The sequence below is a fragment of the Pleurodeles waltl genome, chromosome 6 (assembly GCF_031143425.1).
Source record: "Pleurodeles waltl isolate 20211129_DDA chromosome 6, aPleWal1.hap1.20221129, whole genome shotgun sequence".
NCBI classification, from domain to species: Eukaryota; Metazoa; Chordata; class Amphibia; order Caudata; family Salamandridae; genus Pleurodeles; species Pleurodeles waltl.
The window spans coordinates 40,543,376-40,560,858 of NC_090445.1; the positions used below are offsets into that span (position 1 = coordinate 40,543,376).

At 47.3% G+C, this 17,483-nt stretch overlaps 1 protein-coding gene across 1 annotated transcript in view; it reads left to right on the forward strand.

Moving 5' to 3' along the window:
- The window catches only part of LOC138299132 (uncharacterized), a 228,506-nt gene that overhangs the window by 187,465 nt on the left and 23,558 nt on the right, over positions 1-17,483 (forward strand). The window lies entirely within an intron of this gene.

A 17,483-nucleotide genomic window follows, 5' to 3' on the forward strand; every position in this document is an offset into this window, starting at 1 on the left:
TCGCCCCATTCCAGATCCAAGCCCCCCAAAATCACCCATATTTATCGCAGAGGGGGGTCAGAGTAGGGTAACCCAAAGTGCCCCTTCCAGTCATCCATCACAGAGGTCAATCAACAAAGTCAACGAGGCCGATAGACTCAGTAAGCCAGGCGACATAAAGCCAGTCAACACTGATTATACTTTAGCATGCCTTCCCACAATCACTGAATTCAGTGACGTAATAGCTTGGCAGTCTGCAACAACAGACTACACAGCACAGAAGCTGCAGGACCAAAGCAGGAACGAGAGGAGCCCGCCCGGCCTGAGTCGGCAGTCACATCAACCGCCCCAGCACCACTCAACAGCGCACTCCAATAATTTTCCACTACCTTACAGCAGGGAGTTCCAACCGGTGGCCCCAACTCCCGTCTCGTCTTTAGAAGAGTTCAAACTACTTCTTATACCACACTTCAAGTCAGAGGGAAACTTTGATACTCTCAACAGAGGAAACATCTTAAAACTGCTAGGGGAAATAAGTGACCTATCTCAGATAACCTCAGCAAATCTTCTTTCTGTCGAATTTAAACCGCATCCACTAAGGACTGACCAAGAGGCCACACTTACCTCATGGTCTTCGGCAGTCTTAGTAGATCAATTAGTTACTTTTTCTGATATTTCTTACTCATGGCGTATTGAACTGCAACAAGTGGACCACCCCTGTTATCCGGGACCACTGCAGGCATCAAAGACCGCAACAAATCAATATTAAGAGGGGCAACGGGAGCCGGCACACTAGCAACGACCACGGACAATCTAACTGAAGTGAAGCATGTGGGCAATCCAGGTTTCGGCCGTATCCTTTGGGCCTCAAAAGAGCTTCTTCCCCCAGCTCTCAAAAACATCCCTGACCATGACCAACAGCGAGGAGATCGGGACTCTCAAAGTTCATACAGTAACATCTGGTCATGGAATGTTCATGGCATCAAGTCAATATATCAAGATCCAGAGGCCCAGGCCTTTCTTCAGGAGGACAATATTATCCTTCTCCAGGAAACCTGGTGTTTAGATCCGATTGCGGTATCAGGGTATACCGCCTTTTACACCCCAGCCAAGAGCTCAAGCAAATACGGTCATGCAAAAGGAGGCATGATAACCATGATCTCCTCGGCCCTCGTAGGCCATAAAATCGCAATTGACACAGATTCACACTGGATACAAGCAAGTAAAGCCACACTCAGCAGTTAGCAAAACAGTCAATTAGATTTAATCCTCATAAACGTGTACATTCCCCCCAAAAAGGCTCAAAGGGGGGCAAAAGTGGAAAAATTTGCCCGAACTAATAAAGCTCTTACAAAGGCAACACATCAAGCCGACGTTTATTGTCAGCGGTGACCTTAATATTAACCTGCTCACTAAAAGGATGAACTGCGAAGACCCGATTGGCAAGTGCCTGTAGGAAATCTCTGGATCTTTTCGGTCTAACACTATTAAACGGTAACAGCGAAAAGGATTCTCCAGCAGCTGTAACCTTTGTAAGTGGGGAAAAAAGTTCTACCATTGATTTCACCTTAATAAGTAACTCCGCAATACCCCTGGTGCGCTCCTTTCAAATAAAATACAGAGCGGAGAGCGATCATTTTCCACGGTCACTGGAGCTGACCTATAAACCTGAGAAACTACAGACCTCGAATGACCTACTCTCAGCCCCAGCAACATTCAACCTCAAGAGACTGAAATGGCGCCAAACAGGGATTGCGGCAGTGATGGAAGAGGTGCATCAAAAGGCCGGGTCTTTAGAGGAGAGAACAAACATAGCAGATAAGTACCAAAAGGACCCCACTTTCAAAGCAAAGGGGATTGATGCCTGGACCGAGCTCAGCAGCGGGCTTCTTTCAAAATTTCCAACTGTCCATAAAGCTTCTTCTCAGTACCTTGCCCTTGATTCTAAAAAGGCCCGAGACAGTTAAGCCTTGTTTAATAAATCCCTGCGACTTCAGAAAACACACATCGCGCAGCAGGCCAGGAAATTGGCAAACGCCATTAGGTGGGGTGCGCAAGGCGACATAGCCTCCCTGAGGTCCTTGAAGAAAAAGTACCACGCAGACTGCTGGGCCGCAAAGAAACACTTTCTAGAAGATCACTGGTCCAAGTTACTCTAGGCGAGCAAAATTAAAAACAGCAAAGCCTTCTGGAGTATGGTGAATGACCTGGCCCTGGGGAAAAAAATCACCTTCTCAGTTACGGGATCAATCCGGCTATGTGGGAAAGTCGTATCCGCAGCCTGTATGACCCGGCAAACGGGAAAGGAATCATCCCATTCAACCGGAAAGGGGAGCAATTGCCCTCGAGTCATAAAAACACAGCAGGCCGTCAAGCACTGACCATCACCGAGAAGGATCCCTGGGGCCCAGTCTGGAAATTGTACCAAATAGCCAGCCTGATTAGGAAGATGAAACCTGAGGGGGCCGCCGGTCCAAACGGGCTCCCAAACGCAATCTTCAAAATCCACCCAGAGTATTAGGCATAGTATTTTCTGCCCCACTTCACCACTACCGCCCTTGCCAGTCACATTCCAGATTCATGGAGAGGTAGCATCATACATACCATTTTCAAAAGTTGAAACCCGGCCCTACCCACGAACTATAGGCTGATAGCACTCATTGACGTGGAAGCCAAAGTGTACGGCTCCTGCCTGTTACAACATCCGCAGGCCTGGGCCGATGAGAATACTCTCCTCCTAAGATTTCATACGGGCTTCAGGGCTGGCCTGGGAACATCAACAAACCTAACCTCCCTTATCCTCATTGTGGAAAGGGTGAGTCACAAGAAATTGAGCCTTTATGCATGCTTCATTTACCTCAAATCAGCCTTCGACCTGGTCCCCAGGGAAAGACTCTGGTACAAGTTGGCCCAATGGGGCATTCCTTCCAACTTGTTAAGTGCCATTACAGACATATACACTGACACCAGGGTTCAGGTTAAAATCAGAGACGGCACAAGACTCACAAAAGAAATCTCCCCAAACTCTGGCTTAAAGCAAGGTTGTGTCCTAGCCCCACTCCTTTTTAATTTATATCTGGCTGACCTCGCCGGTGTGTTGCCAAAAGTAGACAGTCATCCCCCAGCCCTCGGCCTAGAGGAAATTGGTTGCCTACAATATACGGACGACATCTTGCTTTTGAGTTAAACTCCACGAGGCCTGCAAAAGATCTTATCGGCACTGAAAATCTTTATGGACCAGCAAGGTCTAGAAATTAATCTGGCTAAAACCAAACTGATGAGGCTCCTAGTGCCAAACCATAAATCGTTCAATTGGTTCTTAGGAGACAAAAAGGTGGAGGTGGTCCAATCTTATAAATATTTGGGAGTCCATCTTGAACCATGCCTGAAATGGAAACGCCATCTGCAGTCAATTCAGGCAAAGGCCAATTCATTAACCTACAGCTTCAAGCTACTCAAGAAAAAGCTTAATTGCCCAAATTGGTCGCACCTTTTAAGAATTATGTCAGCTCAGCTGCTCCCTGACAGCCCAGATAAGGTTGGAGATGGGCCTAACAAACCAGATTTTTCAGTGCCAGTGAGCATTCCTCAAAGCATCATGGAGTTTATAGTTGGCAGAGAACACTTCCATACTTTACTCCTGCTGGCAAGAAGTCCAGGCCCAACAAATCTGTAACAGAAAAGGCTCTTGGGGAAGCTACTTAAAACAAGTAATCAACAGCCTGGGCATGGAAGATGTTTGGAAAGGCAGTGCAGGAAAATCCGAATTCAAGAGATTAGTCAACCTCTCAGTTCGCTCGCTTTCTCTCATCACCGACAAAGCTTCCCTAGCCAAAAGACGGCCCGCCTGGGCAGTCCTAGGGTCCTATCTGCTTCCATCCCCTCAACGTTACCTAACTGAACACTTTTCCTCTCGAATAAAACAATTCTTGCTGTATCGAATGGGCCTTTTGACACCAAAGACGCTCGTCCCCATACTGGAAAGAGCAGCACCTCATCCAGAACTGTCGCCTTTGTGGTTACCACCAGGAATCACTGCTGTACGCCTTCTGCACCTGCCCAGCTCTAGGCCCTGAAAGAAAGAAGCTGTTAAAACCTGCCTTTCTGACAAACCACATTCGTTCTTGCAGATTGGCTTAAGGGCAACTCAATCCCATTTTGTTGCAGTGGGGTTAAGTTGTTAAAACTAGTTCAAAAGAAAATGACCAAGATTGATCTGGGTCAGTAGCCATGACATTACTCACTCACATGGTTCCAGGGTTTCATCTTATTCGTTTCGAATGAACGTTCAGATTTTGAACAACATTGCAATGGTTTTTATTAATCGAGCAATAAAGATTATCTATCTACTGAAAAAATGTGGGTTGTCCCAGATCTCATCAGCCACTTTCAACTAGTCTATTTCAAGTCTATATCTAGAGACGCACTTGACCTCAGAAGCATCCTGCGGGACATATAAGAGTTCAACCCCTGGTTTTAGTTTTTGAAGGGGATCTTGCTCTTTATCTCTCAACATACAATCATGTAATTGAGACCATAATGAAATCTTTTCCCTTGGATATGGGCTATCTCATAATCGGCGTCCACATCTAGGGGACCCCTAAAGGCTGAGAAAGGAAAACATGGATGCTGTGGCTGGTGCTTCAGGCATCACCGAGGGTGGATTTGTAGACACAGCGCCAATGCTCCCACAGACGGAGCACCAGCTGCACTGGAGGTTGTCCTTACAGTCAAATTGTATATAAGGACTATTTTACCAAAGGTGTTGTATATTTTCAGCGCCGTTCCTCTGGAAATCAGCAAAGGGTGGCTGGCTAAATTAGAAAATGCATGCCTTTGCTTTTTTTGGGAATATAGGAGGCCAAGAAGATCAGCCAAATATACAGTGCTTCCCAAATTACAGGGGGAATGGACAGTCCCTAATTTCACACTGTATTATTTGGCCTGCATGCTACAACACATGGGAATTTAAATAACGGGTGTGGCGGATGGAATACATTTGGAGGAAACCCAATCAATATATGAGCTTATTTTGGGAAGTGAGGCAAGGGCTGTCCTTTAAAAAACATGGAACCCAGTTACAATATGAAAAACACATTTAAGAATTTAAGAGAACCATATAAAGTCTGGCAAAAGTTTAAGCAAAGATTAGGAATAGCTAAACTTAATTTTAATACACCTCTTTCAGCCTCATCAGTTCTTTCATGTGTGTTTCAGGACGCAATTGTAAACAGATGGGCTCAAACGGGAATTACGTTGCTGGGTGACACGTATCAGGAAGGCTAACTCCACTCCTTTAGCTAGCTGTAGGATATTTTCAGTGTGGTAAGGGGTGACTTTTTTGAATTTCCTCAGATTCAGGACTTCAACAAAAGAATAAAGGAACCATCTTCAGTAGTTAAGATCCCCTTAGTCAAGGCTGGCAGGCGGAGGGACAGAATTGGCCCATTTTATAACCTTCTGATACAAGGCCTAGCCAATGATTTGGGAGCGCAAAATACTAAATGGGTAAGTAGACTTTGGTATAGAGGGCCTTCACCTGCAGGAGTCTTTGGATCAAACTAACAAGGTATTGTTCACAGCTGGCTTAAAAAGTCAGCACTTTAAGACAATAGTCAACTTATACTACAACCCTGCCAAGGTAGCCAGATGGGATGGTAGGTCTAGTGGGAACTTTAATATGTGGGTCGTGGCAGGCTGAGATTGTTCATATATTTTTTTCATGCCCCAAATTAGACTCATTGATGCATGCTATTGGTACCTTTATGGGATCAATCATTGGGATCACCCCTGTATTAATGGTTTTGAGGGTGATAGATGGCTCCTAGGGGAATGATTCACTAAGTAGAGAGACGTATATATTATTTGTTGCTATGGCAGTGGCTCGACTCTGCATTGCATCAGAATGGCTTAATCCAGAGCCCCCATCATTCTCAATGTGGAGATCCAGATTTTAGTGTTCTACTATATGGAAACCAATTTGGATAAATGCAAGGAGCGTAAGAAGCAGTTATGGGTGGCTAGAATTTGGTCATCTGTTGCTAATTGGTTGGAAGGATTGACTAGGCAATGATTGCACCTGCACTTTACTTAGGTTTGATATTTTAGTTCACTTTGGCCCTCATTACAACCTTGACGGGCGGCTGAAGCCGCCCGCCAAGGTTGGACCGCCGGGCAGCCGCCAATGCGGCCACACTCCCACCGCGGCCATAATGAGATCCCCGCCAGGCTTGCGGACGGAAACCTGGTTTCCGCCTGCCGGGCCAGCGGGGATCTCGGCCGCAACACAGTAGCCGGCTCCAAATGGAGCCGGCAGTGTTGCGGCTGTGCGACGGGTGCAGTTGCACCCGTTGCGCTTTTCACTGTCTGCATAGCAGACAGTGAAAAGCTCCATGGGGCCGGGGGCCCCTGCACTGCCCATGCCTGTGGCATGGGCAGTGCAGGGGCCCACAGGGGCCCCACGTCTCCCCTTTCCGCCAGCCTTTTCATGGCGGTTCTTACCACCATGAAAAGGCTGGCGGGAGGGGGACTCGTAATCCCCTGGGCAGCGCTGCCCTGGGGGATTTAAACCACCGGGACCAATGTGGCGGGAAACCGCCGGAACCAATGTGGCGGGAACCCGTCGGTCCTGGCGGTGCAACCGGGGCGCTTCCGCCGCGGTCGTAATGCCCCTGGAAGCACCGCTAGCCTGTCGGCAGTGCTTCCTCCAAAACGGTTGTAATGAGGTCCATAGTCTTCTGACGATTATTACAGCTTAGTTGTTGCTTGAATATTTTACGGTGATTATGCATTTGCAATTTAAAGCAATGCCTTCTGATACGCTGCTATCTTGTAAGTATACCAATGTTATTATGCATCTGTACTTTAAAAGTACTGGGTATTACGTATTTATGATAGACATCGCTGGGGTACGGCTTGCTCTGCAAGTCATTGAAGTATCCACTTGCACCTTCTGTTCCTGTTACGAATTAACACAATTTCTCGCTCTAGTCTCCGCTCATGTATTCTAAGATCTGTACGGAGAACTGTACTGTAATGCTTGTGGTACTTCAATTGATTATTGCCAACCACTTTTTATCAGTGTATCTATATTAATTTTGTAGCATGTTTTTTTTTCTCCTGTCGTTTGTCTGCTGTGTATAAGGATGAAGTAGTGAGATAAGATCAATATATATATATATATATTTTTTAAAACACCACCACATGATAGGAAATGTAACAGATAGGGGAATCAGGTAGGATCTAAGGAAGAACAGCCCTGAGAGAAAAAGGAAAAGAAAAGACAACAAAATCTGGAGTAACTGTGGAGAAGCTTTAAAAGGCAACTACAAATCCTCAGGCAGATGATTTTCATTTTGATGTTGGAGGAGCAGGGAGCACCAGCAAAAAGACTAGGAACTTAAGAAAAGGCAGCTCCAGGTGAGTGAAGCTCACAGCCCAAGATGCAGACTTCTTACAGAAGCTTCTGAGCTCCAAGAACTGGGGGACCAGGCAAGGTACCGCAATTCTCAGGCATCCAAGTGCCCTGGACCCAACCGATGATCTTTAAAAAAGTCCCTCACTGCATCAGCACTTTTGACTTTAGAAAAATACTACAAAATATGAACCTGAGAAACTTCTTGTCTTAGATAAAGGGGCAAATGAGAGACCAGAAGTGAGTCCCCACAACAAGACTATAGGGGCCAAACACTCATAAAAAAATTATGGTCTTGGAGCCTATAAACATGGATACCAAAGGGACTTAGGGACAGTTGTTAGTGCAGAGAAGCCTGAAGTTCCCCAATCTCAAAGCAAGGACCATAAGAAGTAAGTCACTGATGCCTGTACTTTATCTTTGGATGCCTGAAAATAGCTTTGTGTCCAGGGGATGACCAGGTCAAAGATAAGAGTTCAAAAACCTTGTACTGCTCTGAAAATGAAGTACTGAATGAGCCAGCATAAGATCCACCAGGGAATGTAAAAATGGGCTTGGCCCATGGATGGCCAAAACCGAGTTTTGTTTACTTCTATAGGAAACATAAAGCCACTACTGGCATGTTGGTGTACACCACTAACACACAAAGTGGAGATTCTTTGCATAGAACTGGGTGTCCTGGAACCAACATTGAATGCACAGACCAGGTTCCAAGGCCTACAACTTGTAACAATTTCTCTAGGGGGGCAGGTGAAGAGTCAAATGACTTAGAAACCTCTTCCAACTTTGTGAGCCTGATTTCTGTAATTTTTCTGAAGGTCTGAAACCAGACCCTTGAGTTAAAAGTTCTTCCTACCAGTTATTGGCTGCAATGCATAATCTGTAGAGGAAGAATCTGTGGTCACCGTAGGTCTAGCCTGTACACTAGGCCTCTGTTGTACCACATTACCAAGTCAGTTAGACGTGGTACCTCTCAGGAGAACTAGGTGGTATTTATAGAGCCTAGGGGCCCTTCAATTGTAATTTGGTACATTTTGGGCCGCTAGGTATCCTACTACAAACTGGTATGCTTATGCCTAAATGGAACCTTGGAGGGCAAACTATGGTACTTGTAGGCCCAGTTGCAATCTACTGCATTATCAGGTCCAGAAGGCAACTCAATAGTTAGTCTATTAATGTTAAATCATTTGGATCCTTGTAGGTATTTACGCAGCTTGAAGTTGTCTTCAGTAGAAGTGGAAGAAATAAATACCTGATTTTGGCTCAAAGAGCCCTTTCCTTGTTGTTTAGAACTAAGTAAGGAAGAACTGGACACCAAATACAGAGCTTGTGAAAATACGGACACAGCACAGACTGTCTGATGGTACTCACTTCCAGGGTGGACTGCAAGACCCACAATCCCTAAAACCTCAGGAGAAGGAGGCGCTGCGGGGGAAAGTACTACATAGCGTGAGACACTTTCCCGCACACAGGCTGTCGACACAGCATGGACTGCTGATGGAACTCACCTCCAGGGCGGACTTCAAGGCCCATAATCCCTGAACTCTCTGGGAGAAAGAGGGCCGGCCAAACACACATGTGCAGTAGGCTCTCTCCAGCCCAGCAGCACAGTTGCCAGGCTGAAGAGAGCCTGTACAGGCACCCAGTCTGCCTAGGAGTGCCCTAGCTGGGTGCTTCCAGCCAGTCCTGACGCTGCTTTGAGTAGCATCAGGATTGGCCACAGATGAAGGCTGGAAGCCTGTGCCTGCCTGCTGCCGACACGTTGAGGGAGAGAGGAGCGTGCGGCGCGGGAGGGGAGGGTAAGTTTAAAAAAAAAGTTTTTTATGTTATTCCCCCTAACCACTTGCCGCCCTGCTCCCAGGAATCACCTCGAGCCACGACTGCTAAAGGCTCTAGGATAAGGACATTAAAAGACAGGGTGTGGGAGGACCTGCGGGTAGCAAGCATGGACAAGGACAGTGTCAGTTTCTGGAAGGTGTTAAATGCCCCCTTCTTTAAGGAGTCTTCTGATCCCACCTTAGAAGTACATATTCAGTAATCAGTGTGGATAGAGTTTTTCTCTTAATTTACTCAGGTGGCTCAGGGAAGGCAGATAAGGTGGACTTAAATAAGCAAGGGGTGGATCGCATGCCTTTAATCTTTGATCTAACCGAGGTAAAGAGTGTTTTAGGGGAGTGTAGAAGTGGCAAGGCCTCCAGCCCCGGGATGCCTGTGGATGTTTTCATGGAGTGTCAGTCTCTATAGGCACCTATCCTCGTGAATGTCTTTAACACTATTGGAAGAAGTGGGCCTCCCACTACATGGCAACAGTCAATTATTATTCCAATCTATAAAAAGGGGGATGTCAAAACCAATAAATTATAGACCCATATCCCTACTTGACTCGACTGCCAAAGTTATGGGTAGGTTTCTGTTGCATAGGCTGGAGGAATGGGCCACAGCCAATAAAATTCTAGCAGATACTCAGTATGGTTTCAAAAAGAGGTTAGGCAGCGGCCGCCTCCTCCGTAATGACGGAGGAGCGTCGCCCCCCCAGCAGCAGCTGCAAAACTTTAAAAAAATAAAACAAAAATAAACAATGCTTTTTATTGATTTATTTTTAAAGGGGTAGGGACATGGGGATTGCATCCAATTAGGAATGGCCACAGGGCAGGCTTAGAGCCTGTGCCTTCAGCGAAGGACCCAGAATAGCAGCGAGAACCGGCAGAGATGCAGCAAGTACGTTTTTTTTGTTTTTTGTTTTCTGCCGCTCCCATCCCCAATCCTCCTCCCGTCCCCCCCGCAAACACCCTGCCACTTTGCCCTGTCTCCAGCCACCACTGGGGTTAGGTACCATCAACCAAGTCCTGAAGCTGGGTATTATAATAGGCAAGCATGCAGTCACAAATAAAGGCTCGATTTTTCTGGCATTTGACAGCCGCGTTCAACTATGTGGTCCATTTTAAACATTGGGTTCTCATGTCTGAGATTGGTATTGAGGCTGCCATAATTAAGTTCATCAAGCAGCTATATTTTGAAGCAAGCGCTTCTGTGCGATATGGCAGGGAGAGTGAGTTCACACAGCCTCTCAAGATTAAAGTGGGGTTAGGCAAGGTTGTGTACTCGTCCCCTTCCTATTTTCCCTGTACACTAATAGAGTAGAAGCCGCTTTGGTGAGGAGAACCATAGACGTCCCATATGTTGGTGTGTGCCCCCTTCCAATCCTCCTTTATGCAGACGATGCAGAGCTTGTGGCAAGAACTGGATGGGTACTGTAGATTTTAATAGAGGATTCCACCCAGTGGCTGCTCCCTTGCTATGGCAAAGGAGCGTTGCCCCCCCCCCGGCTGAGCCAGCAGCAGAGAAGTAAAACCATAGTTGTTTTATTTTGCTGCTGCTGGCTCAACCAGGAGGTGGGAGGAGCGCATCTGTGTTTGGCCGGCCGTCTGAGGCATACCAAACACACATGTGCACTTAGGTTTCTCCAGTCCAACTGTGTTCAACAGCAAGGCTGGAGAAACTATGCAGACCCCAGGGATTTGTCTGAGCGGCAGTCCAAGCCGCTCAGACCAATCCTGGTGCTGCTTTCATGCTAGGTTCAGCATCAAAGCAGCACCAGGATTGCTGGGGAGCATGTGCTGGTATCCCAGTGAATGCTGCAACACCACATCAGGGGACGAGGAGCGACTAGGCGGGAGATGGTGGTAAGGTAGGTTCATTTTTTTATTATTTTTTTATTTTTATTTTCCCCCTCTGCCTTTGTCATAATCCCCCACCCCACCCTTTCAGATTTGCGGCGGCTGCTGCTGATTCTACCACCTTCATGCGGAAGCTGGATTCAAAGGCGAAGGAGAGCAAAACCTGTACCTTGAACTGTGGCAGAAGGCCCAAAAAGCACCCAATATGTTCCATCAATAACTTTAGAGTGAGTGACGCCTTGGGCTTTTCCTACTTGGGCATTCTCTTTGATTCCAATAATACGTGGAAACCGATGGACTCCTCTGACCTCCTGGTCAGCGTTTGTTGCCTTCCCCTGTGTAGCTCCACCTGTTGCTGTGCTGCTGCCTCTGTGTCAAGCAAACTGAGAGTCTGCCTGACTCTCACTTCGAGGCCCACCTCCACCTGCAGGCTCCCGCCTGCGACTCCTCCCTGGTGGCCTAGTGGCCATCTGCATGTAAGTATCTTCTGCCTCTCTTTACTCCTGCCTTTACTTCTGTTTTCTTTTACTGTCTTATATTCCATTTTTCTCCCTCTTATCTCTCACTCTCTCCCTTCACTCTCCTGCATTTTCCCCCACACCGCTGCTGCCCCTATGGCCCCTCCCCAAGCAAAGCCCTTTTCCTGCCCTCCCGCCTCCTAGCTGACAGAACCCCCGCCTCCCTCCCCCTCTTAATAGCGCCCGCTGCACGGTGAGAGGGCGACTCCTCTGACCTCCTGGTCAGCGTCTGTTGCCCTCCCCTGTGCAGCTCCTCCTCTTGCTGCTGCCTCGGCCTCGAGCAAACTGAGTGGCCATCTGCAAGTAAGTATCTTCTGTCTCTCTTTACTCCTGCATTTTACTTCTCCCTTTACTTCTGTTTTTAACTTCTGTTTTCTTTTCCTGTCTTTTATTCCCTTTTTTACCCTTTTGTCTCTTTCTCTCTCCCTTCACTCTCCCACGTTTTTTCCTGTGCCGCTGCTGCCCCTGGGGCCCAGACCCCTCCCCCTGCAAAGTGCCTTTCCCACCCTCCTGCCTCCCAGCAGACCGGACCCCCCACTTCCATCCCCCTTCTTAATGGCGGCCGCTGCACAGCCATGACGCTGGCGCGATGAAGGCGCACCAAAGGCAAGCCTGTCTGCATCTTATCCGCACCTAGTGCCATGGAACCTGGTTCTCACTCCATCCGCCGGTTCGATGCCAGCACTCTACATACCCTCAACCCAGGAAGATCCTCAGCCTACCACCTAGCCGACCCCAGAAACACTCATGGACCTTTTTCATGCTGCATATGCTCCTGCACCCTCCAGGGACCACTTTACGATCCCTCACCAAGCACAGACGTCCACCTCAAGTGCATACACCTCAACACACGCTCCCTCGACAGCCCCGGACATCACCTTCTTCAAGGAGACCTGGATCACCCCCACCTCCGCCCCAGACATCGCCACGGCCATCCCGGATAATTACAAAACCATCCACAAGCACAGAGGTAACCGGCCTGGAGGAGGCATTGCCATAGTCTACAAGAACAACTTCCGCCTGACAACCACCAACAAGTCACAGTCTCAGTCAACCCATGAACACCTACACTTTCAGATTCAGACCACCACCAACTCCTCCCTCCATGGCACCCTCATCTACAGGCCGCCTGGACACCATCCTCAATTATGCGTAGACATCGCCGACATCGTTGCACCCCCAAGCGCTCACCTTCTCCGACTACATTATTCTCAGCGACCTCAACTTCCACCTTGATACCCATGATGACCCCAACACCACATACCTCCTGGACAGCCTCACAACACTCGGCATAAAACAACTCGTCAACGTCCCCACCCACTGAGCCGGACACATTCTCGACCCCGTCTTCTCGGCAGGAAACAACATCACCATCTCTCACACCTCCGAACACCATTGGACCGACCACAAGTGCGTCCACTTTACCTTCACAAAGAACACTGCACGCCACTCTCGGCAGACACTGGGGTAAAGTTACAGAAGGACAACTCACCATCGCTCTCATCCACTTCCTCCCACTGGACGCAGTGGATGCAAATGAAGCCTCACAAAATCTACAGCGCTGGTTATCGGAATGTGCCAACAACGTAGCCTCCCTAAGGAAACCAGCAGGAAACCGACATAGCAAGACACCTAAATGGTTTACGGTAGACCTACAAGAATCCAAACGCTCCTGCAGACGACAGGAACGGAAATGGAAGAACAGCAAATCAACCGAAGACCGCACAGCCTACAAGAATGCAATCACCACGCGCCACCAGAACATCAGAGCCGCCAAAAAAGCTGCCATTGAAGAATGCTTCAGCACAGCGCTCACAACAGCAAAGAGCTCTTCGCCATCATCAAAGAGTTCACAAACCCCAGGACAGACACCTCATCCATCCCTCCAACTCAAGAACTCTGCAACGACCTTGCCACTTTCACCGAAAAATCTAGGACATTTACTAAGGCTTCAGGAACCAAAACCTGCCCGCACCTCCCACCACCATGGACCCAGCACCTCACCAGATCCTGGACCCCCATAACCAAAGAGGACACCCAAAGACTCATAAACTCAATCCACTCGGGAGCACCCTCGGATCCGTGCCCTCATCAAATCTTCAAACTGGCCAGCGCTATCATAGCACTGGAGCTCTGCCGAACTATCAACCAATCCTTCGGTATCGCCACCTTCCCATCACCCTGGAAGCACGCTGAGATCAACCTGCTGCTCAAGAAACCCGCCGCCGACCCAAGGGTGCTGAAAAACTACAGACCCATCTCTCTGCTCCTTTTCCCAGCCAATATAACAGAAAAGGTCATCAACCAGCAACTCACCGAATTCTTTGAGACACACCAAATCCTAGACCCATCCCAATCCGGATTCAGAAGCAGCCACAGCACTGAAACCTCACTTCTAGTAGCCACGGACGACATACACATCATACTAGACCACGGAGGCACAGCCACACTCATCCTCCACGACCTCTCTGCTGCGTTTGACACCGTCTCTCACTCCACCCTCTGCACCAGACTACATGACGCTGGCATCCGAGATAAAGCACTGGATTGGATTAGGTCTTTCCTCACCGGAAGAACACAGAGTGTCAGACTACCACCGTTCATTCAGAACCCAGACACATGCTGCAGAGTGCCCCGAGCATGTTCACTAAGCCCGACACTTTTCAACATGTATATGACCGCGCTTGCCAAGATCATTAAACAACACGAGCTAAACATAATCTCCTATGCCAACGATACCCAACTGATCCTCTCCCTGTCCGAGGACTCTGCAAAGGCCAAGAGAAATTTCCACAACGGGATGAGAGCAGTCGCCGCCTGGATGGAAGACAGATGCCTCAAACTCAACTCGGACAAGACAGAGATCCTCATAATCGATGCCACCCCTTCCGTCTGGAATGACTCCTGGTGTCCCACCACACTGTGAAACGCCCCCCATCCCCATGGACCACGCACCCAATCTGGGCATCATCCTCTGGACTCCTGTTTTGCTTTACTTTTGACTGAGTCAAGATATACACACTGAAAGGAGTCGAAAAGATTCTCTGGAATTAACTTCTTAATCTGAAGAAGACATTTATTATAGCTTTTTGCAAGGTTCGTGAAGGAAGGTTTGAATAGTAAAAAGTGTACTTTCAAAACGTGCAACAACAACGTAAGACCATCTGTGAAGAATCTTCAATCTACTGACAGCAAATATATACATGCAAGGATACAAACACTTATATTGATATATAGATATATATATATTCATATGCAAAGCAAATAATTAATAAACATTCATCACCGTAGGGCCTGTCAGATGCTTCATCTTTCTCATGCCAGCAAGAAGATGACCCCGTTTAACTATGAGAAAGAGATCTCCACCCTCACAGGACAGGTGTCAGGCATTTGACATGCAATCCTGACCGAGGTCTCGGAATTCACTGCTACTGAGCAGGGCCACCCTTTTATATCTTAAAGAACCGGAGAAGGGCTTTCTGGAAAAACCCCTCCCATAAAAAAGAAATATTCAAAAATGCTGGTGAATGTAGGTCAGAGTTGAAAGAAACAGGTTGGAACTGGCCAGTTTCCCAAATTGTCTCTCTCTCAAGCCCAAACCGTTCCCTGCTTGCACTAAAAAACATCAGCCTGGTACATTCTTATCATGCTGACTGCCTACCTCCTCCATATTATATACTAGTTCTAGGTGATAATATGTCCTAGCTCTTCGGTGAGAAAGAAAACACGCAGAAATAGAAAACACGTTGCATAATGTGTTTGTACGGAAAAATACTCGCATCTCTAACGTGGCGGTGAAGCTAAGCTGAACACAAAATGGAGTCTAGGCTGAATACAAAATGGAGTCTATAACCAGTGACCACTAAAATGACAGTGGGCAGCAAAGCCAGGTGCAAAGTGGTGTGACGCGAAATCAGTGGTCAACACACAAATATCACTACAACTCCTCTCTACCCATGACCCGCCAAGTCAACGCTGTCTCATTATCATTCTTCCATACCCTCCGACTCCTGCAAAAGATTTTCAAGTGGATGCCCTCTGACACCAGGAAGACAATCACCCACGCACTCGTCACTAGAAAACTGGACTACGCCAACGCACTCTCTGTCGGCATCACCGAGAAACTACAATCTAGACTACAAAGAACCCAGAATGCAGCAGCCAGACTCATCCTGGACATCCCCTGACACAGCCACATTTCCTCCCACTTCAGAGACCTACACTGGCTGCCAGTCAACAAGTGCATCACATACAAACTCCTGATCCACACGTACAAAGCACTGCACAACATAGGACTGGCATACCTCAACCACCGCCTCACCTTCTACGTACCCAACAGACATCTCCGTTCTTCCCAGTTCGTTCCCTAGATCCGGAAAAGCGCAGCAGGAGGAAGATCCTTCTCCTACCTAGCAGCCCGGACATGGAACACGCTACCCCTCAAGCTCAGGCAGACCACATCACTGAAGCAGTTCAGGAAGGACCTCAAGACCTGGCTCTTCGACTGAGCAGCATGCCCACCAACAGCACCTTGAGGCCCTACGGGTGATGAGCCGCGCTTTATAAATCACTGCTTGATTGTTTGATTGATTGGTGTCCAACAGAGCGGCCATGCTAGAGAAGTCAGTCTTGGCACTGTTAAGCATTAGTAAGAAACTAGGCATAAAAGCAGTCCACGAGATTCTAACCATCTATACAGCTAAATCCGTGGCTATTGCCACATATTTGGGCAGGGATTTGGGGCACGAGGGACATTCATGAGATCTAGCACGCAGAGAATGCCTTTAAAAAAAATCTTTCAGCTGTCTTATGAAGCTGCTTCAACAGTTTGTGCCATGATGAGTTAGGTGTTCCCCACATTGAGGGACAGAATTAACTTGCCCCTCTCTTTCCCTGGCACTCAACTTAAACAAGGGATTCAGCTAAGCTAACTCAATGGGTGCTCGAGGACTGTTTCAAATTAGATGCAGCCCTCTAGATATTGGGTTAGTGGCGTTATATACCTCATTTCAGTTCTGCTTAACCTGCAGGAAAACAAAGCTGAAGCAGGTGTTCTTGACTTATGCCAGGGGGAAGTGTGGAGTCTAATAAAAATAAAACTGCAGTACTTTTTTACCACCAGACTCCCTCGTATAAGGGTCTCCAACCTTATTTATTGGGTCTCCAACCTTATTTATTAGGTATGCAGAACTTATAGCAACGGGTTCCACCTAAATTATTTTACCCTTAATGATGGGTTATCCTCAAATGGGTTACTCCCTGAAAGATTTAGGTCCCTGCATCTGCTATCCCCTCAATCCGATTTGCACTTTATATTTTTCTGTCAGTTTTATGAGGTCCCTAAGAAAAACCATATTGTGCCCCGCCTAGAAGGTTATAATTTTAGACAATGCAGACCAGCACTTACTTTTTAAAGAAACTTGGCACCCTTGTGGTTTGGCAGGTTATGGCTGTTTTATCTGGCAGTGTTTAAAGTTGAGAAAACGTTTGTTGCCATGATTTTAGTATACTTGGGACAACACGTCAATTGTATTTTTGTTGGATGGTATTTTACCAAATGTTCATTATTTTTTCATACATTTTGAATTTATTAAGTGCTATAGCACTTTTGGGAGGGAGGGATTTTATTTAATGGATATTTTAATGTGTGGTAATGGTTTTATGGAAGTGTTAGGACTTTCCTTGATTCACCTAACTGTATGATATGTTGAATTGTCCTGGTATCCTACTTTTTGTGTATTCTAACTTGCACTTTCATACTGCAGAAGCGTAGCGAATAAAGTTTTATTGACTGACTGGCTGACACATTCTTGCAATCACCCACTCATCCGTCCACAATAAGACACACACAGACTGAACAAGCCCACACAAGAAAAATGTAATTAATAAAAGTAG